The sequence below is a fragment of the Hemicordylus capensis genome, chromosome 4, assembly GCF_027244095.1.
Source record: "Hemicordylus capensis ecotype Gifberg chromosome 4, rHemCap1.1.pri, whole genome shotgun sequence".
NCBI lineage: Eukaryota > Metazoa > Chordata > Lepidosauria > Squamata > Cordylidae > Hemicordylus > Hemicordylus capensis.
Window position 1 is genome coordinate 152,915,787 of NC_069660.1, and position 22,601 is coordinate 152,938,387.

A 22,601-nucleotide genomic window follows, 5' to 3' on the forward strand; every position below is an offset into this window, starting at 1 on the left:
CACCCCAATAACTACTACCATAGTTATTTTTCTATGGTTATCTTCTCTTTTTTTACGTCATTCAGTTCTTTGAGATGAAATAAGTGGACCTGCACAGAATATTCTAAATATTGCCTCACTTTAGGTTTACATCATAGCATTCTGATGGCTCCTGTTTTGGTTCAGTTTCTTTCTTAAGCCTGAATGTGAACTCTTCACTTCTTAGGACAGAAATAACACTTCCAATTTGTCTCTGGGACTGTTCTGAAGTTTTTGCAAAAAGCAACTCTGCCTAGTTGCCAAGTACTGTAACTTTGTTTTCATAACCAGCATCCACACTCTTAAATTGAATAAATTAAATCAAAATTGAATAAATAATAAAAACAGATCCATGATCTCACCCATTTGAGAGGATTCTCACTTATATACTATTACGCAACCCATAATCTCCTTAAAAACAGATTTTCTGAGTAGTGGTTGTGGTGAAAGGAGCTGCTACTCTTTCACATTCCTCCAAGTTATAGATTCCATACTGCATTCCATCCAGTTGTTACCACTAGAGTTATGTTTCTCATTTCTGTTTACTACTACTATTACTATGTATATTTGTATACTGCTCTTCAACCAAAGTTCTCAAAGGAGTTTACTTAGAAAAATAAATAAACAAATGAGATGGTCCCCTGTCCCCAAAGGGCTCACAATCTAAAAAGAAATGTAAGGCAGATACCAGCAACACCCACTGGTGGGATGCTGTGCTGGGCTTGGATAGGGCCAGTTGCTCTCAGACTGCTAAATATAAGAGAATCAGCACTTTAAAAGGAGGTTTTGGGCCCACATTTCCTTGGAGTGCCCCTGCATGTGATGTGAACCCACCAATCTTGGCATATGCTCTCCAGAGGTCCCTGTAATTTTTTTTCATGTCTGTGTGGAATGAGTTTTGTTCTGGGCAGCTGTATCAAGGCAGTGTGCGCACATGTGCATTCAGAGCCGGGCGTTCCCAATTCAACCTGAGCGGGATCTACAATTAACTGAGCAGATATCAAAAAACTTTTGAGCGCATGCATATGTGTACGCCTTAGAAGGAACAGTGACGCTCTCCCACTTCCCTCAGGGGATCTGTCTTCTGTAATTTAGAGTAAATTGCAGATGCCAGGTTTCTTGAGGGAAGTGCAGCAGGATATGTAGAGACTGGTGGGTTTGCATGACATGACTGATCTTGGCATATTGAAAGTTGGAGCAGAAGTAGAGGCTGGAGCATGTACTCCTGGGAAACCGGCTGCTCACCCCAACCTCAGGTGTCGTCATACATGTGAACCTGCCCATAAAGTTCATGCCCTTCCAAAGAAAAGGAAACACTCTTGTATACATCTTACTCTTACTCCATAGCAGCCTTTCCCAGTGTTGCAGGTTCTTCTCTGCCTGCTCTATGCCATGTTAATTTACTCTGCCATAAACTATTCAGCAATAGCTTCCGAAGCAGAGTACTTGAACAAACTGACCCTAGCCCTTTTTCTTAAGCTTAAGAATTCTTAACAGAATGTTCAAGTCTTACTGTGTTTTTTCTAACATTAAGGAAACCTAATACTTTACAGACATGTAATGTCTGTAAATAGTCTGTGTAATGTGGGTGTAAACCGTCCTGAGCCATTTTTGGAAGGGCGGAATAGAAAGCAAATAAATAAATAATCCCTGTTCTTCAGGAGCAGAGCTATAATTGAGCAGTCAGGTTCAAAGAAGCCAAACCACCCAGCTTCTTAGATGTACCTTGCTCACCCCTTCCCACAAGCTCTGGCTGTCCTCATGTCCCAGCTGACTTCCTTGTCCACTGGGTGTTTCCTTCATTCTCACTGAAGGAACAAATAAGACATCCAGCCGACAATGAAGCTGGCTGGAAAATGAGGTCCAGAGGGCCATGCTGACCCTCCTGGGTGCTGGCCACATCCTCAACATGATGTGTCACAAAGGGGTGTAACTGCCGAGCATGAAGGGCCACCAGGAAGGTGGGTAAGAGGAGTAAACAAGAGACTACCCTTCTCTAGCTATGGGCCTGCAGTTCTTCCTTGTGAGAGATAAAATCCTACTCTTTTAGAATGTTTAAATTAGAACTGCAAAGTTTAACTAATACAGTAAAACACATTTAATCAACTAAAAAGATGTCCCTGCTTTAAAAGGAGTTAAAAAAAATATTATAAGTACTTAAACACTGAAGATGGTAGCTTCAGCACTATTATTTTTTAATCCTATGCACACTTATAGAAATTTAATCAATTAACAAATTGACTAAAATTAGTGGGCAGGATCCAGTCTAAGTAATAAATGAGACATCAGTAATGACTAACTTAAGTCCTAGTCATTTCAATCGAACTTTGTCTGGATCTTGCCCAATATAAATACATTACTAAGATGTGATCAAACTGATGACTGCTGTAACGTAAGTTGCACCAAAGATTATTTATAGATTTATAATATATACATCTATAAATTTATAATATATAATATATTAATATAGATTTATAATAATATAGTATTTATTATCTATATTATACTCACATGGTTTTCAAACATTTTGCCTGCAGGGAATGTTTTCAGGGTCAGTTTGTCTATACACCTACCACAGCACCCCTGCATGCTCCCAGCACATCTTACAGTACAGTGGCCAGACATGTTCAACCACCCTGCCACTCCATGTACACTCAGAGTGTTCCCTAAAAACACACTTCACACTGTCTTGTTACTGCACACTGCAGAGGAAGATCAGCAGTGGTGGGCAAGCTGTCTTTCAAGGATGTTGGTCATTATTGATCTTACTGAGACACTGTTTCTCAAACAGTCTGTATTTTAGCTCCTTTCTTAAAGTGAAGAGTAGAGATATTTTACATGCTGTAGAAATGGTATTAAAGCACTTTCTCTGCTTGACAACAAAAGCCTTGGAATAAAGCACATGTGTGTTCAAAATCTGTTCCACCATCTGTATCTTGCTTCCTTTGGAAACATGAGACATAGGAAGCCGCCATAATCTGAGTTGGACCACTGATCCATCTAGCTCAGTATTGTCTACACAGTTGCAGACAGGAGTCTCTCTCAGCCCTATCTTGAAGATGCCAAGGAGGAAACTTGGAACTTTCTGCATGCAAGTAAGCAGACCAGACGCTCTTCCCAGAGTGGCCCCCTTCCCCTAAGGGGAATACCTTACAGTGCTCACATGTAGTCTCCCATTCAAATGCAGACTAGGGCCGATCTTGTTAGCGAAGGGGACAATTCATGCTTGCTACCATAAGACCAGCTCTCCTCCCATTATATTGTCAGAGCAAAATTTTGGCGATTTCTTAAATCCTAAAACAGACTTGTATTAGAGAATGTTTAGCATATGGTTTACAAAAGCAAGAGTGAATAGAATTTCCCGATAAAATATGGCCACGTACTAACAATATGTGGTTGCAATGGTAGAAAGAATATAGCACTGTACACGGGTTCCTACGGGTTTGGGTGGAGTCCAGTTAAAAGAGTTCAGTGAGAGGTATGTCCAAAAGGTCCAAGGGAGGGACAGATCCCAGCCTCACCTTGCGTGTGGCTGGCAGGGCCCTGCCAGTCTTCTTCTGCCAATTGCAGCCTCTGGGCATGGGTCCTTGACGGCTGAGGGTCTTCTCCAGGTCCAGGGGGTCCTCCAGGGGTGTTGTCAACAGGAGTTCCTGGCGTGGTCAGCCGCTGTGCTAGCATGGCATAGCATGCAGATATGTTATAGATCACGTTCCCGAGGCGGGAGGTTACATACATACATGCAGGTCAAGACAGCCATAAGAAAATAAGTGTCCATCTGAGTTAGTCGCAAGCTGCAAGGCATCGCCAATGTATGTAAGTTCTCCTTCGGTTCCACGTGTATGTGAATCTGGACAGAGTCCAAGTCAGGAGAGCAGGGGAACCCAGTCTCAACTTGTGGGTGGGAGGTGGCACATTGTCCGGCGTGTCCTCTGGGGGTTTCCAGGTGTTGAAAACAGATATCTCTTGCCCACGATGTGGCATAGTGCTCAAGTCAGGAGACTGAACAAGAAGATACAGGACCTAATCGACCACAAACCGCTCTGTGCAGATCTCAGTAACAAGAACAGGAGGCTTTAAACACAGGGCTTCTACCCCAGATCTCCTTTGGGAGAGAGTGTGTGCTTTCACACACCAGCCAAACTTACCCTGAGGTCCCTTTGAGATCCTTGGACCCACTCCACATACATCGGGCTTTGTCTTGCAAATTCTAGCTTATCTTGAGGTATTTCTGGGTTTTTAAAATGCTGGTTTTAAGCTACTTTTTCCAAAAAGGCCAGAGTAAATAGGCAGAGGTACTGACTAGAATCATTAGCATGATAAGAAGGATACACTCTTTACAAATGCAGATGCAGCTCTTCAGTACTCTTCCCCCCACCCTGACTAGAAGGAAAAACAGGAAGGAAATATGTGAACTTGCATCAAAAGCAAACCCGAGAGCAGAGGAGAGGGGCTGCTTCCCTGAGTCCCTCAGTGCTGTGAGTGTACTTGAAAGTGGCTTTGCTCAGCATGAAGTCATGTGCAAATAACCCCTGGAGTTGCTCAAGCTACTATGCAAACAATATTCTAACTGCACCACTTTTTAAAACACAACACAAAGAGATGCTTCCTAAAAGGTAGAAAGCAAGTATCTTGAAGTATATAAGGGTGTTTGGCAATGAAATGCCAGCTTGGTCGAATTTTGCTTGTACTTTGTATTTAAAAACAAAAAGAAAAATTTGGCTGACATCCTCACTAAATTATCCGACGGAAGTCCCACTGAAAGTAATAGCAAAAAATAAATAAAAATAAATAAAAAATAGGACTAACTTCTCTTATTAATTTAAGTGGGACTCCTATGAGTACATAGGGTACCCCCTCTAAGTTTCTATAAACTGTTATTATAAGGCCAAGCAACGCCAGGTACTTCAAGCTAGTTGATGGATAATTTCCAATCTGCTTGTCAAAGGGATATAGAAGATAAGTTGTTCCCCTATGGTCTTTCTCCTGATTTTCTATTTTCATTGGGTCATGAACAGTCAAAGGAAATTATTCCACAGCATATAAAGGACACTGAACAGCGGAATGATATATCTGCTGCCTAGCTCCTATAAGATATCGAGGGAATGCTCAGTAATTGCATCAGTGCCCTATCTTTCATCTTTGACATACTCCAAATCTCGCTGGGCATTTTCTAGGGTTCGTTTCAATGCCCTCCCTTCAGCATTACTGGAAGGTTGATTTCAGCGTATACCTGTGTCATGACTCCTATCAGAGTCGTGGGGGTGGAGGGAGAGTTCACTTGGGCAAATCCTTGACTGCAAGATTCCCAGTGGGCTGCCACCATCCACTTTATTTTAATGTGGGACAAACCACACTTTCCAGAAAAGATTCCTGGGGGAGCTTAAAGTGGCAAAACCCTGCCCAAAAGGCTGAGCAGTACTTCAAAGGCGTGTTACTAAAGCAGACCCAAAATGAAGAGTAGAAGCCAGAATCTGGATAGGCATTATTAATTTCTGGCTTAAGTTTAATTTTATTCCTGTAGGACTACAGGATTTATTTTTAGTATGAGAATTTAAAGCAACAAGGATTTATTATTAGACTTAAAGAAAAGGGTATGTGTAGTGACCAGCCTCCCCACCCCTAAAGAGTTAACGGGAAGTGAACCCTATCTTGACTGACAAGCTGGTGAACTCCAAGGCTCAGCCAATCAGCACACCAGGTGTGTGGGACCTAGAGAGCTGTTGCCAGGAAGAAGGGAGTTCTTTGTTAGGAGAAGGTAGGCTGGCGGTGCACAGGAGGACATGTGGCCATGGAGGTTGGCTGCAGGAGAATAACTCTGCAGATCCTTGAAAGACAGGAGGGGAGGAAGCTTGAATTCTCATCAGGAGTTTGGTGAGTTCAAGGAAAAGGGAAGTTTAACCTAGGGGGAAGTTTGTTTAGTCAGACTTTGCATTAGGGGTTATATTTCTTTGGGGTGTGTGCTTTTGCATATCACTGATACTGTTCTATTATTGTTTACCTGTAACGTAATTAAAATAAGAAACACTAGCCTATGCCCACCCTACCTATGCCATTGCATATAAACATTTAAGCGTGCATTAACACAACCTATTTTTGTAACACAACTAAGTATTCTTAACTGTACCTAAAAGCTGAGAAAGCCTCAGATGGAAGCAGCCTGTAGTAATTGAATACAACTGTTTTTTAATTCTTTTCTTTTTACATGCCTCTCTGAGTTGGTTTTTAACTCAGGAAAAGCGAGGACCGAAGGGGGACTTCTCTGGTCCAAACACGCCATCAGATGTTCAGCAACTATCACTTTTCTCACCACACGTAAGCTTGCATGTGGAAGATTTTTGTACTTGTCCAATAGCAAAATAAAGAAAGTTTTCCCTGGGATTCCACCCCAAACCCAGGGAGGTTCAAGCTCTGTTGATAAGAGGGGTGGTGGCGGCAGCATTTTGAACCTACCGATCATACAGAATAGTTTTAGGAGAAGCCCAGCCAGGCAGCTCAGCGGGAATGATTCAGCAACAGTAAGCAATAAGAACACGTGTCTTTTCATAAAACAGATTGTAAGAGAGAGTTTTCATTAACTGGGCAACTCAGATCCCAAGCAATACAGAAAGGACAAATATTTGTTCCTTCATGTGTCTACTAGAACTGGTCCTAACTTGTTACACACTGGCTGCAGCCTTCTCATTTGCCCAGCAGCTCTCAGCCCACTGCTTCCTCAGGTACCTCCTGGGACAGTATGAACTAAGAGACCAAAGCTTTCTCCTCTCTGGTAGGTGGCTGGGCCAGAAATCCCTGCCCAGTCCTCCGGATTGATCTCTTTAATTTGAACTTCCCGGGCATTTTTCCTTTTTAGGGAAGGCCTACCCTCCCAGCAGTTGTTCTAAGTAAGGCCAAGTCCTCTTATCACTACAGCTTGTTTCACAGCAACATTGCCCTTGTGGCACTGGTGAGATCGGAATAATTCATGTTCTTTTGCGCTGTTGTTTCTAACGAGATTTGAGATTTCATTTGATTTTACCATTATTAGTGAAATTCCCAGGACATTTGGATGATTTTTATGTTACATTTCTTTTAGAGAATCGAGATTCCTATGTTATTTATTTATTTATTTATTTATTTAAAATATTTATACCCCTCCTTCCAATGCACTACTGCTTGGGGTGGCTCACAACAATAAGATAGACACAAAGTAATAAAATTAACTAATTTTTTTTAAGTCAGATTAAAAACCACAATTATTAGGTTAAAATTAAATCTGAAAATTATAAAAAGCTAAAGAACCTACCAGATATAACAAAACAATAATGGAACATTTAAAAGTCTCCTTTAAAAGGTGCGTTTTGAGATGTTTTTTAAAAACGCCAAGGGAGCGAGCATAGTGAAGCTCTTCAGGGAGGGCATTCCAAAGCTGAGGGGCCACAACCAAAAAGGCCGTGTCCCTAGTCCCCGCCAACCAGATCTCTGTTAGTGGCGGGGTCATGAGCAGGGCCTGAGATGATAAGCGGAGGCCCCTGGCAGATTCATATGGGCAAATGCGGCCCAACAGGTACCCCAGCCCCAAGCCATGTAGGGTTTTAAAGGTCAATACCAGCACCTTGAATCTAGCCCGTAGGTGGCTGGGCCAGAAATCCCTGCCAGATTAAAAACCACAATTATTAGGTTCAATTTAAAAGTGAAAATTATAAAAATGCTAAAGAACCCACCAGATATAACAAAATAATAATGGAACATTAAAAGGCCTCCTTAGAAAGGTATGCTTTAAGATGTTTTTTAAAAACAATGAGGGAGGGAGCATGGCGAAGTTTGTCAGGGAGGAAGAACTTATAAAGTTGCTAAATTTCTTTCTCTTTTTTTAGCATCTAGTGTATGCTGTATGCTTGTCTAAATATGAATAACAATAATATAATCAACAATAGTCAGTGATGTATGTATGATTTGTATAAATGCTTTTGTTGTTTTGTCTTGTTGGTCACTGACCGTAATAAAGATTGACTTGATATATCCACAAGGTCCCTATAATCAAGTTTGGGCCATATGCAAACTTATTTAAATCACTCAACTGGTAAAAGCAGATAAGACAAAAGCCATGACTTATTAGAAGGCTGGGAACCCCACAAGCTGCTCTAAGCTTCCCAAAGGAAGAAAGGGATAATAGCCTTGTTCAGACATAATATTGAACATGTATTCAGACATCTATAAACCCAAGCTTGTTTTTGTGTGAATGACTGTACCTGTGTTTTATTTAAAAGTGAACCTGGATACAAGCTTCCTGAAATGCATAATACATATAGGAAATGTACTATACCTGTATTCAACATAACATGTGAGTGTTACACATGTGACTGTTACATTGTACACAGATTGTACAAGTGTTGAACATAATGTGTGAATAGGGCTAATAGTAGATATAGGACTAATATATCAACATCAGTAGTGTAAATAGATGATGTGGAGTTGAATGTGCGAATGGACTCCTTGTGTTTGACAATACAAAAACTATTTGTGAAGTCTGATCCATAATGGTTCAGTCATACATTTGTTGCCTGATATTGCAGTGTTGAAGTGATGAACATGTGTATGAGCAAGCCCTAAAGCATATGGGTATGTTACATAATGAGACGTCCCAAGGTTTACTCTGTGTTTTAGTCAATACAGTGCTGTACTGTTAAGTATCCTCAGTGTTTGCGTTCCAGCACTTGGCTTTTGCTGTGAGGTGGGGAAAGGCCTAAGTCTGGGCCTGATTTGATCTCCTGTGTCTAATTATTTTGCCAGCACCAGCATTTTCCATGTAGCTCAGGTGACACTGGAATTGTTGCTGTTGAAGATTCTTGTATTAAAAAGCCACTGTTCTAATAGTACAAATAATGCTACCACCAAGGGATTAGGTCCCTGCCAGAGAAATGGAGCAATATTAAGTTTCACCTTTCATTATGTAACCTGTTTAACTGAAGCCAGTGTAATACCTGCTGCTGCAAATTATGTAAAATAGGCACATAAGAGACAAGTTTTAAAAAGAAAGGTACTTTCAAAACACTGTGCATATCCAACATAATAGTGACATCAGCCATTCTGCATTTCTACTTTATCCTGTGTCCTTACAACTACTTTGCTAGCATCCCTGAAAATACGATGTATTGAAGGACAAGTTGCACATTTTCAAAACAAATTAATGAATACATACATAAATACTTACCACCATGGAACAATTCATTTAAAAAAAATTATATCAAGATCTATAGAAACTTATCCAAACATGCAAATGTCTTGTGCGTCTACAACAAACTAATAAAGGGTAAAAAATTATTTATTTTATTTATTCATTTTCTATTTTTATATTATATCACTTTTGTTTGAAAAGTTGCTTCTTGTTAAGACATTAAACATCTCCCTTCTCATCTCACTATATTACAGAATCTACCCACCTGTTTATTGTAAGGCTATGTTTTGTTCCCAATAAATGAAAGAATTTATCTAGTAACTTCATATTGCTTAGTTACTTCACTCTCCCTTCTCTACAGTATAACATAATATGCATGTCAATTTTAAACATCTCACTGCTGTCCAGCATTTTTCTTTCCCCTATCTTATTGATGGGATTTCAGCTTTCTTCTGAAATTGAGCAGTTAATATTCTAGTTGCTAGTATTAAGTTAAATATTATTTCAATTTCATTTTTTAAATCACGGTTTTTCAACTATTCCAATACTGCCACCAATGGAGCCAAGGGCACCACTATCCAAAATATATTTACTATTCTAGTCAAGATTTGTTTCCAAAAGGCCTGAATATGTAGACATGTCCACCATTGTATCTTTTCTACCATGCCTACATTGCCAACAAACTGAAGGTAATGGGTGACACATGGTGATATTTTTAACCCACATACCCCCAAATGTAAGCCTTCACGTTAACTAGTATGTCCCTATTTAAATCCACACTCCATTTTGCACAATAAAGATACTATTAAAAATAAGTTGATACATATTTGAAAGAGTCCCTTTATCATTCATAATTATTTATTTCCTCAGGCCCATTCTTTTACATTTGTCTTGTGCCCAGTGCCTTGGTAGATCAATCAGTAGATAGGGAATGGCTTATTTCTACATTCTATCAGTTCTTCATAGAGAATGGTTCTTCAGTTGTCTATCACTTACCACAGTTCTGCTAACTGGTAATGAGATCTCTCAATCTCTCCCTGTGTGGATTTGCTATAGCATTGTCTCTGTTCTTTGTATAGGACATGCTTGTCTATTTGAATGTAACTTATTTACTGGCTTGTGGGAGGAGTCCGGGTTTGTTTGTCTGCTCCTCTTGAATTTCAGACGGAGAGGTCCTCCCTCTTCTTTCTGCATAAGAGACCATTAGCCTGTTTATGGTTTTCTTAGCCTATGTTTTTGGTTAGTGAAAAATATCAAACTCTTGTTTCTCAATTAAAGTTGGCTTCATGTTCAATTACTTACAGTAGATAAGTAGGCTTGGACTGGCCCAAAGGGCAACAGGGCATATTCCCGGTGCGCCCCACCTGTGGGGCATCCGAGCGCCCCACCGCACTCGGCAGCAATGAATACTCCCACCATGAAGTACGAATTCTGCTCAAAACCCGGCATCCTCCCCACATACATTCCACCACCATCTCAGTGCCCCCAGTCCAGCCCTGCAGATAAGTAATTTCTCTGTATCGTGTGTGTGTGTGTGTGTGTGTGTGTGTGTGTGTGTGAGAGAGAGAGAGAGAGAGAGAGAGAGAGAGAGAGAGAGAGAGAGAGAGAGACTGACCCACCAACCTTGGGACTAATTTCATTTTAAAATCTATTTCAAATCTTTATCGAAGATATTATTACTATGTTTTGAAACCTTTCACTCTGTGAAACCATTAATTATGCAATTCAGTTGCTATTCCTTGAACACACCCTGAGCTTTCCCAGACAGCAGGCTTTACCCCGGATTTTACCCCGGATATAAACTGGGCTACACATTAATGTGCAATGAAAAACCCGAATTGTGTGTGTAGTGCTCCCTGATAGCCTGCAGGGACATCGAGGTAAATTTTGCCGATATGTGAACGCACACCCTCCATTCCGGAGGAGATGCGAACTAAAACCCAGGTGTGAAAAGCTTCCCTGTGAAGTCTGTTCCTTAATTCTTATCCCAAATTTAAATCTTAGGTCTGTGATAATGGTATTTGCTCACTCTTATCCTTACCTCTCTTCCTCATTTTCCTTGCCTCTTCTTCCTCTTGTCATCTTCCCCATTTTTGAAACATAGACTGAGTTCCTCAGGGAAGGAACCTTTCTGTTCTTAGGTTACTCTTATGTTATGTAAATCACTATGTAAAAAGAACATAAGAAAGAACAGCCCTGCTGGATCAGGTTCAAGCCCTATCTAGTCCAGCATCCTGTTTCACACAGTGGAGGCATGTCCTCTTTCCTACTGTTACTCCCTTGCAACTGGTATTTAGAGGCAACTTGCCTCTGAGACTGCTTGGGGTTAGTAGTAGTATGTAGAACATCAGAGTTCCAAAATTTTTGCAGCTACTCATAGGAACTGCGTTAAGAGCCATAACCCTGAGAACTGCAATTCTGAGAGAGAGACTAGCCTTCTTTAATAAAGAATTCACAGCTTCCTCAGTAAACCACAATCCCCAGGATTCCTTGGGGAGAATCATGACCATTAAACTGGCATGAAACATATATAGGGCTGGTTTGGACACTAACGTCCAACTGGCCCCACTCTCATGTGATTAGGACTGTGAGCATGTACTATTGCAGATTGTCTCCAATTAGATCACTTTTTAAAAACTCCCTCTCGAGGGTTTTAAAAAATAACTCAACACACATATTTTTAAAAGAGGCTTTAAAATGTTGTATCTGCTGCTTATATCTGGTAAGTTTTTTAGTTCTTAGTTTTTAGCTTTTTATTAACAACTTTTAATTTGAAACTTTAAAAATTTGTAATTTTAAATATGGTTTTAGCCTAGTCTTTTAACGTTTAGTTTTATTAAATCTTTTACTTTACATTTTATCTATGTTATTGATGCTGTGAGCCACCCTGAGCTACCCACAAATCCCTGGAGGGTGGAGCAGTAGCGGCCGTTGAGCATGCCGGTGGAGGGGCGGCGAGAGGCACCTTTAAGGGTAAATGAACTGGTGCTTACCTCCGCTCTTCCCACACCTGAATGTTGCTCGGAGAAGCAGTGTGCCGCCCAGCAGCCCCTGCAGCGGGGGATCGGCTCTGTGGAAGCCAGGTGAGTGGTGGAGGCAATCCCCCACCGCAGGGGCTGCTGGGTGGCACGCTGCTTCTCCAGGCAGCACTCAGGTGCGGCGAGAGCGGAGGTCAGCACCAATTCGTTTACTCTTAAAGGTGCCTCTCGGCACCCCTCCACCGGCACCCTCACCGACCGCTACTGGGGTGGAGTATAAATATTTTAAATAGGAATAAATAAATAAAACAGTTTTTCATTCCTTCAGTACTTAGATCACCCTTCAGCTATATCAGGAAAGTGCAGAGTGTGGAAAGCTCAAATTGGTGTTCACTAGAATTTTTTTTTACATGTTTTATTTTTATTTATTTATTTATTTATTTATTTGATTTATATACCACCCTTCCAAAAATGGCTCAGGGCGGTTTACAATTAAAACAAACTTGTAAAACAATGAAAAGCTAAAACAAATTAAAAACAATAACACAACAATTAACAATTTAAAAACATTTTAAAACAAGAATTAAACATTGTCCCCAGACCTCAGCTCAAGAAGACACGTAGACTTAATATGGATGAAAAGGGCCACAACTTTATTAACTATTACACAGGCATGGCAGACTGGAACACCAGGTAATTAATCACCCTTAGAGAACAGTGCGGGCCAATAGAAGCAGGTCAGAACTCTGAAGTCCTACCCATCACCCTACTGGGCAACACATCCTGGCTCGGGAATAGGCAGGTACGCCCCACTCAATTCCTTCAAAGCCAACCCCCCTTCTGTAAGAGAGGATCTGGATACTTCTAGGCATTCGTTTTACATGTTTCTTTGATCTATTGTCATTCCAATGCAGATATATCCTGTAGATATAAATTCCTTCTTATATTTGAGGAATCAAGGACAACTAGATAGCTACTAAATCGACTTGGAAAATATAAGTTTTAAGTTTCAGGTAAAGAGATCACAGGTAAGAAGGTCATCATATTTTAGGTAAGTGCTGAATCAAATGACTGAAAGAAAGAAGGAAGGGCTATTTTATTCTTAATATCCATATCAGCACATCCCACCTCCCTCCTGTTGCACTATTGCCCAATCATGGGGAGAGGGATCATCTGAATCATGTCTCTACATGTAGATTTAATTTAAAGTAGTACTTGAATTGCATGTGGAGGGGTGGTTCGGAAGAACCACCCTGCCAAGTGAGTAGGCGCTTGTGTGCCAGGGAAGCTGTGGGGAGAACATGCATATTCATGGCCCTAATTGCCTGGGAGTGGGACCAGTCAGACAATATTCTCTGAACTGGACCCAAAAGCGTGTGTGTGTGTGTGTGTGTGTGTGTGTGTGTGTGTGTGTGTGTGTGTGTGTGACAGCCAGGTACACTTCTTTTATCTTCATTTTCAGATCCACATCTTCATTTATATTCAGATTGGGCACTTCACTTTTCCTATTGTGGAATATATTTGTATTCGAAGTTGCAGCCATACAGTAGCCTTCTAAACTAGGTGAAGAGGTTCCCTCTCCTCTCTTGCCCAAAGAGTGTGGAGATGTCCCTTTGTTTCCACAAGACAAGATCCCCTGGGACTTTTACACACAGCAGGCTTTACTGTGAGTTTACTGCAAACTCGAAGTTGTCCCCCAAAACCGATGTAAATAGTGGATTTTTTTAATCCCGGATATAAATCGGGCTATACTCTAACATGCTGTGAAAAACCCGAACTGCTCCCCAATAACTCGCTGGGACTTCGGAGGTAAATCTGACTGATATGTGAATGCACCCCCTCCATTCTGGAAGAAATGTGAGTTAAAGGGCTTTAAAAGCCCTGTGTGAAAAACTTCCTGGGCAGGGCTTGTCCAGAATGATAGGACAGCTGTATCTTTAGGCAAGGACCCATAGCTCAGTGGTACAGCACATGTTCTGTATGCTGATGGCCCCAGGATCAATCCTTGACATTTCCAGTTAAAGTACAGCATAGTAGGTGATGGGAATGACCTGTGCCTGGAACCCTGGAGAGTTTTCACTAGTCTCACTAGTCAGAATAGATGGGTCTGAGCATTAAGGCAGCTTAATGCAATATAGGGTTTTCTCTCTCATTCACACACATATGCATGATTCTGGACTTCAGGTTGCATTTTTCTCTGCTCTGTGCATTTTTTTTAATTACCTGTGTTTCTGCCAAGTGTACTGGTAAATGCTGGCAGCTTGCCTGCAGTGACATCTGCTTTTGCAAGGGAAAGAAAATGCAGGCCTTAAGAAGAAGGAAACACTCTGTTAATGTGGCTCAAGGTGTTATCAAACCTTAAGTAATGATTTGCATCAATAGGTTAATAGCCCCTATTGTTCACACAAAGTCGATCTTGGATGCTATTATATTAATAGCTTATAATTGTATCATTCTTCTATAACTTCCCATGCTTCCAAACTTTAAACAAAACAGAGTTCAGAGGCACCTTTAAGACTATGTTTTTTGTGCCATAAGCTTTCACTGGATCAAGGGCCTGTTTTGTCAGATGCATGAACTGGATCTCTTTCATGCATAAATTAAGTGGGCTTCAGCCCACAAAAGCTTATGCCACAATACATCTGCTAGTCTTCAGGGTATCAAAGGGCTCTTCAACCAGATGTCAAGAACTTACTACATTAAAGAGTATGTTGATATTAAAGAACTCCCCACTGCAGTTAGAGAACAGTTGAGAGCACCCTTAGCTCAGGGCACGTTAAAAATCCAGCTAGAAATGATGGATTCCTATGGGTATTATTCATAACCAATTTCTCCTCCAATACACACACACTCACTGCCTTCATTGCTCAGAACAGTTTACTTTTTCCCTGCCACCAATGCAAGTCCCAAGTTAATTAACAATGGGATCCATGTGTGTATCCTGCAAAGACCACGTGCTGTTCTGTTGTCCCATTCTAGTGACCTACCCCACAAAACCTCAATGCTCCTGAACAAACAACTTCAATTAGGACAGAGTTCAAAAAGATGAAGCATTAGCATGTTTTCTCTATTCACACTGGCCTAACCAGCCTGGCACAGCCGGGTAATTCTGCTTTCATAAGCCCCATTATGTAACCTCCGTCTTGAGCAGAGACAGTGCCAGCTTGGAATTTGGGATTGGGAAAGGGAGTGGGGGAAAGAGGGGAAAAAAGAACATTCTTTTTCTGGTTGGGCTTAATCTCTGCCTCCTGTCAAAGTCTGTTCATGCAGGCAAACGGAACAATTACGTGTCTGTACATGGAGATCTTTTTTCTCTTGTGCTTTGTTCTAGGTATAGTCTGTTCTCCCTGAGCACTTCACTCAGGCCAGTCTTCACATGTTCAGGCAGCTGCCCATCTAATATGACCCCAAAGCTGTAGGGGAGTCCATGTGAATGATGTGGCCACATGAGCATAGCAAACTGTGGCTGTGTCCAATGTAATCTGCGCACCCCATCAGATGAGGATGCATCAGTGGGGAGAAGAGACCCATGAGACCACCCCTCCACATGGCTATATAATTCACATGCAGCCCTCAGCAACATCAAGTCATGTCACAGAAAAGCAGCTCAGTTAAATGCGAGACACTCCCCCATACTTTCCAGTTGTGTAACTGGGGTCCCCAAAGTCAAACCTAACAGAAAAATCACACTGTGATAAACAAACCGATCCTATACTTTGCTTTGTGGCAGTGATGATTTTCTCTTGCTTCTACTTCCTGCTCTATCAATTTTTTTTCTCAGAAAGCAGGACAGTGAACTACTTGAGGGAAATCACTAGCTGTTAGCAGATGACACTGGAAATCTTTGTTTTCTTAACTTAATTTTCAACATTATAATTGGCATTTGCCTACAACTGATAATGTTGATGACGATGGCGATGGTGAAGATGCATTTGTGTTATAGCAGTCGTCAGCACTGAGGAGCTTCACATGAGGGTGAAGCACCAGATGGGATTTGCGTGGGATTTGCAGCCGCGGCAGACACACTCGGGGCAGGGGGGAGAGGGGACTCCAGGATTGTACCACGCACTTGTGCAGTGCATTCCTGGGGCTCCAGGGGCCGGGGTGCCACATTGCAGTGCTCCCTTCCCTCAACCCCTGGAGCTCCTGAGTGAACCATGGCCGGGCTCAGGGGCACCCGACCGAAGCCGCTGCTCATCTGGGTGGCCGGATCAAGCCCGCTCTCCCAGCAGAACCCCTTAAAGCTCTACACACTGGTCGTGTGTACAGCCCCATTATCTTAAAAGAACAGGAGCCTCCTCTGGTACCACTGGTGTAATTCTTAGTCCTTTCTTTGCACCAAACCTCCCACTGATGCAAAGAGCAAAGACAGTCACTTCTTGGGAGGGGTAGGACTTGCTTCTTCTCACAACAGACTCACGTCAAGATGGCCCGAGTTGACCTCAAGTAAAAACTAAGTAGAAAAGGGAAGTGCTTCCTAACTTTGCAGCTAAAGGGCTGGGTCTGTTTTGCCCGTCTTCTTATAAATCATTGAATGATTCATGTCTGTGGTGGGATTTGATGGAAACCTCTTTCAGTGCAATAACCCTCTGACGCGTTGCTGTTGCACTGAATTATCCAAAGTCAGCTGATTAGCTCAACATATTTTTTCTAATCTGCCTCATGTTTAGTAATAGCTGAATTTCTTCCACTTTGTCAATTTAGTCTTTTCTGTTTACTTAAGTTGAATCATTGCTTTCAGCCTGACTCATCTTCATAAAATACACTAACATTGCACAAGGCTTATTCTAGCACAGAATAGGTTTTCCTCCATAAAAATATCTTTAAGACATGATCATGAAAAACAAAGAATGAAGCCATTTTTTCAGAGCTGTGAAGTTGTTCAGGAAGCATCCTCACTGTATTCAGTCCAGAACACATCTTTTCTTTCCAGGGTCAAGCTCTAAAAAAACTCTGCAAGTTTGAACCAGAAGCCAGTTGTACCTGGTGGTAATTGGCTGGTTCTCCATGATGTCATCAAGAGCCACATCCTGAATCCCCACAGCGCTCTCTCTCTCTCTCTCTCTCTCTCTCTCTCACACACACACACACACACACACACACACAGTTTCCTTTCCTTTTAAAAAGGAGTAAGCATGGATAAAAATATGGATGTTTATGTGATAGCCTTTAATGTGGTAGGTGGGTTTCATTTTTGTTATGTTATTTTTAACTAGTTTTAATCTGTGGCTTGTTTTATTTTTTCTGTAAATTGCCAGGAGACATTTGTTTTTGGTGGTATCGAAATGTAATACATACACACATACTATCAAAATCAGAGCAAGATGCAGGGCTGGTGACTGAGCCACTGATTTTGTTCTTTCATTTGCAAAACTTCACTAAAGTCTGAGGATTTTCTGTGAGCTCTGTCTCTCTGTTAGTCTCTATTAGTCTATCCCAAATCTCTGTGAGAGATACACAATTAGTAGACTTTAGCATGGGTCCTGGGGTAGGACTTGCAGGTGATGGTGATGTTATGTAAATTCCATTTCAGAGGATAAATCTAACCCTTTTTCCAGTTAAGAGAAAGCCTGCCTACTGCTTGCTTGATTAAGTGCCGTCAAGTCAATTCATAGCGACCACATGGATAGATTCTCTCTAGGATGATCGACTTGGCCTTTAAGGTCTCTCAGCGGTGCATTCATTGCTGATTCAGTGGAAGAAAATGGACCGGGTCTCATGATCCGTGAGACCCGGTTTGGGGCTGTGAGCAGGAAGAGCAGGCTAAGCCCGCTCTCCCCGCTCATGAGCGGGGAGGGAGCCCTGGGCGGCCGGATCGGCCACCCACACGATTGCCAGCTAGAAGATGGAACTGGCGGGGGCTGAGAAGCTCGGGGGCCGCGTGGCCCCCGGAAGCCCCAGTATGCCCTGCGCATAATGGGGAGACCCCCGGAGCCAGGAGGCGGCTTTTTGCCTCCTGGTCAGGGGTCTACTCATTAGCAGATAGCCCGGGTTTGTGGAGCGCTCGCTGTAATAATTAAATGTAATAATGTAACCATGTAATAATTAAAATACAGAAATCACACAGGTCAATAAATAATAGCAGCAACACCAACCTACAGTAAACAAACTACTGCATTAGAAGAATGCAGAAACTGTAGAGTGTTGAGAGAGGGAGGGAGAGAGGCAGGCACAGGCAGAAATACAGTATCCTTCAAAGAACTGCTTTAACCTGATCTGAAAAGCAACTGTGATGGTGCCAAGCAAATGCATCTGGGGAGGGCATTCCACAATAGGAGATTCATCCTAGAGAAGGCTTTTCCCCCATTCACCACCTACCTAACTTCTGCAGTCAAGGGCACATGCAGAAAGCCTCAAAGAATGTTCTTAAGACACAGGCTGACTCATGTGGGAGAAGATGGACCTTCAGATATTCTGACCGCTTTAGATATTCTGGCTGCTTTAATTGTGAATGATACGTGACCTGGCCATGTACATTTTACTGGAAGACATGCTATATTTCCTGGAGCCTGGACCTACTTATAGGCTAGGTACATTTGGTTTTATAACCAACTATTTATACAGAAGAAGATATAGCTAGGGAAAGACAGACAAGGGCCCAGGAGATCATTCATATCCTGCTTTCACTGAGCTGTGACAGTGAAAACAGATTCCAGGGTTGAGCTCTTCCTCCAACTAAGTCCTGCTCTTTTGGCTTTACAAATGTTGACATATACGTAATGGACATATGTACGTTGTCTCCTTTTAAAGTCTATGATAACACATGTGCATGCTAGACAATTGTTACTCCTTCCTGCCATGAGTAGGCTACATTAGGGATGTATGCTGCATAAATATTGACTCTGACAAGCCTGGCCAGCTAGAAGTAACCCTGAGATACATGGTCATCTAAATCATGTGAGACTGGATATGAAATGTAAATACACTGTGTGGGTGGAATTTTAAAATGTCTATGAGCACCAAGGTCCCTTTGAAAATCCCTCATTAGATGTTAGGAATCTGAAAAATCCCTTCCTTTTCAACAAGATTGTTTTAATATTGCATAATGGGTTTATCTACTTTTCTGGAACAGTTCATACATTATGTGAAAGCACTACAAGGGAAATCAGGTTCACACACATGTAGTAGAGATCCCGCCTCTGCCTTCATTTTCACTAAGCATTTGACAGATATACTGACTAGCAATTTGAGTGTAGTTTCAGTTGTCTTCTTGCACGTCTCCCTTTGGGGAAGGGGGGATATCCACCTTTTTAAAAAGGGTGCTGTGTGTACATTCATTCAACAGAATATTAGTCACCTTGTTTTAAGCAAATTTAAGTAAATAAAAATTGTAAGCTGAAAAAGTGCTCTGGGATAAAGATGTGTTTGTGATGTCACAGGCACTAGCTAATCAGTGCCACACATAACCATCCTCTGCTGAAAATGGGCAGAACTGTTTCCCCCCCAAGTTCAGTCCGGGAGAGGGAATTATTAATCTGAACAAAACACAGTGAGTTAATTTTGACAGTGACTTCACCACCTACATTATGTAAATTTATACACAGCCCGAGAAGGTCCTCCCGCCCCCCAAAGGGTCTATATAATTTACCTTATCAATCAGAATCCATATCTCTTGGAAAGAGAGGACATATGAAATTCATGATGTTAACAGGAATTAATGGCTACATAGTGAGTCAATAAATTTAAGTTAGAAGCCGGGGGTTGGGGTGGGGCTTGTTTCTATTTACAGGTGTAGAATTTTGATGCCCTTTATTACGCAGGTTACATTCTGTGCTACTACCATGAATGCTGAAACCATGATAATTGAAACCTTAGCTGCATTCACATTATGTTCAACACTTGTATGAGTGTACACAGTGTACACAGGTACAGATCTGTACACAGGTGCAGTTATTCACATGTTATGCTGAACAGGTACAGCAGGTACAGTTCTAGGTGCCTCTTTCAATGCCTTACAGGGGTCAGGAAAGATTCGAGGAGACAAACTCTTCCAGACCCCTTAAAACAACAAGTCATCCTTTAGGCATCAAAGACTATCCAAAACAGGGACAGAAGTCTATCTATATAGTAAACTTACACAGATTTTGTACCACTTTCAAGACCTATTTGTACATTATGTTCAACCTACATACAGTATGTACAGTGTTAGCAAGCCAGAGGTTGCCGGTTTGAATCACTGCTGGTATGTTTCCCAGACTATGGGAAACAACTATATTGGGCAGCCGTGATATAGGAAAGATGCTGAAAAGCATCATCTCATACTGTGTGAGAGATGGCAATGGTAAACCCCTCCTGTAATCTACCAAATACAACCACATGTACAGTTATTCACACATTGAAGCTCTTCTCATGATCAGTGAGTAGAGCTTCTTCCAGGTCTGCAGGGAGAGCGGGCATAGCCCTCCCTCCGCACAGACAATCAAAAGGTAACACTGGGTGGCCGATCGGCCGCCCACACAACTTCCCGCTCCATCACGGAGCCTGAAGGGGCTGCGGGGATTGGGGGCCGCGTGGCCCCCGGAAGTTCCAGGATGCCCCGTGCAAATGCTTGGGCCATCCTGGAAAGACGCCTGAGCCCAGGCGGCTGCTTGGAGCCTCCCGGTCGGGGGTCTACCCGTGTGTCGCCGCACACCATGGCGACATATGAGCAAAAAAATGAGGTTAATGGAGCGCTCACTCCATTAACCTCATTTAAGGGGAGGGGGAATTAGGCAGACTAGCCCCCTTGGGAGCACCGGGCTCGCCTGCAAGCCCCATGGTTCCCATGATCCCTGGAAAGCGGGCTAAGCTCCCTTAGCCCTCTTTCCAGGGATCATGGGGATAGCCTCATTATGTTCAACACAAAATAAATTGAGTTCCTATACTTAGTTCACTTTTAAAATGAACACCTATACACTAATTCACACAAAAATATGCACATGTATTCAGGTACCTGTGATGTGGGGGTGGAGCAGTGTGAGCACCTGGCCAATGCCGGAGCTGGCAAGGCAGCAATGCTTCAATGCTTGGTGGCTTCAAGTGGAGGCCTGCCTTGAGCTGCCGCTGTCTCAGTTTAATTTACCTCGTTTATTTGAGAACATAATGACTAAGAGATTGAGCTAGGAATCGGGTAGTTCCAGGTTTGATCTAAACACTGCCATGAATTCACTGGGTGGCCTTAGGAAAACCATTCTCTTTCTGCCTCTAGCCTTCTACCTGCAATATGGGAATAATAATACTGCCTTGCCTTACCAGGCTGTTTCGAAGACTGTATCGAGATAACGTATTAGAAACAGCTACTACGTATATAGCCCTTTTGAGTGTTTTCCGGTATTATTATTCGTTGTCTTTCAGACTGTGTGAGAAATTTATGCCCAAATTCAAATGTGTGTGTGTCTTCAAGATGAACAGTACCATGATCTGTGATTTGGCAAAGGAGTGGGTGAAACAAAGCTTGAGAGAGTCCTTTCACAGCACATCATTTGGGTTCTTTCCCTTCCAGAGATTGAGCTATGTTATTCTACCTTATTGCAATAAAGGGAGTGTTTCCATAGTAACCCGCTCTTTCAGCTGCAGCACTCCCCTAACCACTGCTTCTGCAGCAGAAAGAGTTAACGCCAATTCACAGATGCTTCCCTTGGCACAGTGTCAGCAGAAAAAAAAGGATCACTAAAAGACCCCTGGTCTTAATATTCAGGCCTCAAGGGCTTAGCAACAAGCTAACTAGCAACTCCTGACTGCTCTCAGCTGCCCTCAAAAGCCAAAGACCACATGAAAATTCAAGACATTCTTCACTCACACACCCTCACCACCCCTTTAAATGTGCTCAGGTTTACATGGTAGAGTCCTTTCCCATGCAGGCGTGAGATAAAAGGCATCTGCTGCAAGTAATCTTAACTTATTAATTAAAAAGAGATAAGCAAATTATAAGAAATGGGAGCTTCTTTCTGGAGAATTTTTGTAGAAAATTTATCCTGATCTAGTCATGTTTCGTTAATGTATATACACTTTAAGTGGCACAGCGGGGAAATGCTTGACTAACAAGCAGAAGGTTGCCGGTTTGAATCCCCACTGGTACTATATCAGGTAGTAGCGATATAGGAAGATGCTGAAAGGCATCATCTCATACTGCACAGGAGGAGGCAATGGTAAACCTCTCCTGTATTCTACCAAAGACAACCACAGGACTCTGTGGGCACCAGGAGTCAAAACTGACTCGACGGCTCACTCTACCTCAGCATGCCCCCCCCCTCAACACTTTGAACAAGATTTTATTTTCTCTCATTATATGAGAGAGATTATATTTTCTCATTATATTTTCTCTCATTATATGAGCCCCTGTGGCACAGTGGTAAAACTGCCGCCCTGTAACCAGAAGGTTACAAGTTCAATCCTGACCAGGGGCTCAAGGTTGACTCAGCCTTCCATCCTTCCGAGGTCGGTAAAATGAGTACCCAGAATGTTGGGGGCAA

At 42.1% G+C, this 22,601-nt stretch overlaps 1 protein-coding gene and 1 long non-coding RNA gene across 9 annotated transcripts in view; both read right to left on the reverse strand.

Annotated features, from left to right (window-relative positions):
* Window positions 1–22,601, reverse strand: part of RGSL1 (regulator of G protein signaling like 1) — a 218,724-nt gene that overhangs the window by 101,572 nt on the left and 94,551 nt on the right. The gene's annotated exons all lie outside the window — the stretch shown is intronic.
* The window catches only part of LOC128325192 (uncharacterized), a 35,538-nt gene continuing 16,355 nt past the window's right edge, over window positions 3,419–22,601 (reverse strand). The window contains exon 3 of the long non-coding RNA XR_008307302.1: window positions 3,419–3,689. This is a non-coding gene — a long non-coding RNA (uncharacterized LOC128325192). The remainder of the gene's footprint in view (window positions 3,690–22,601) is intronic.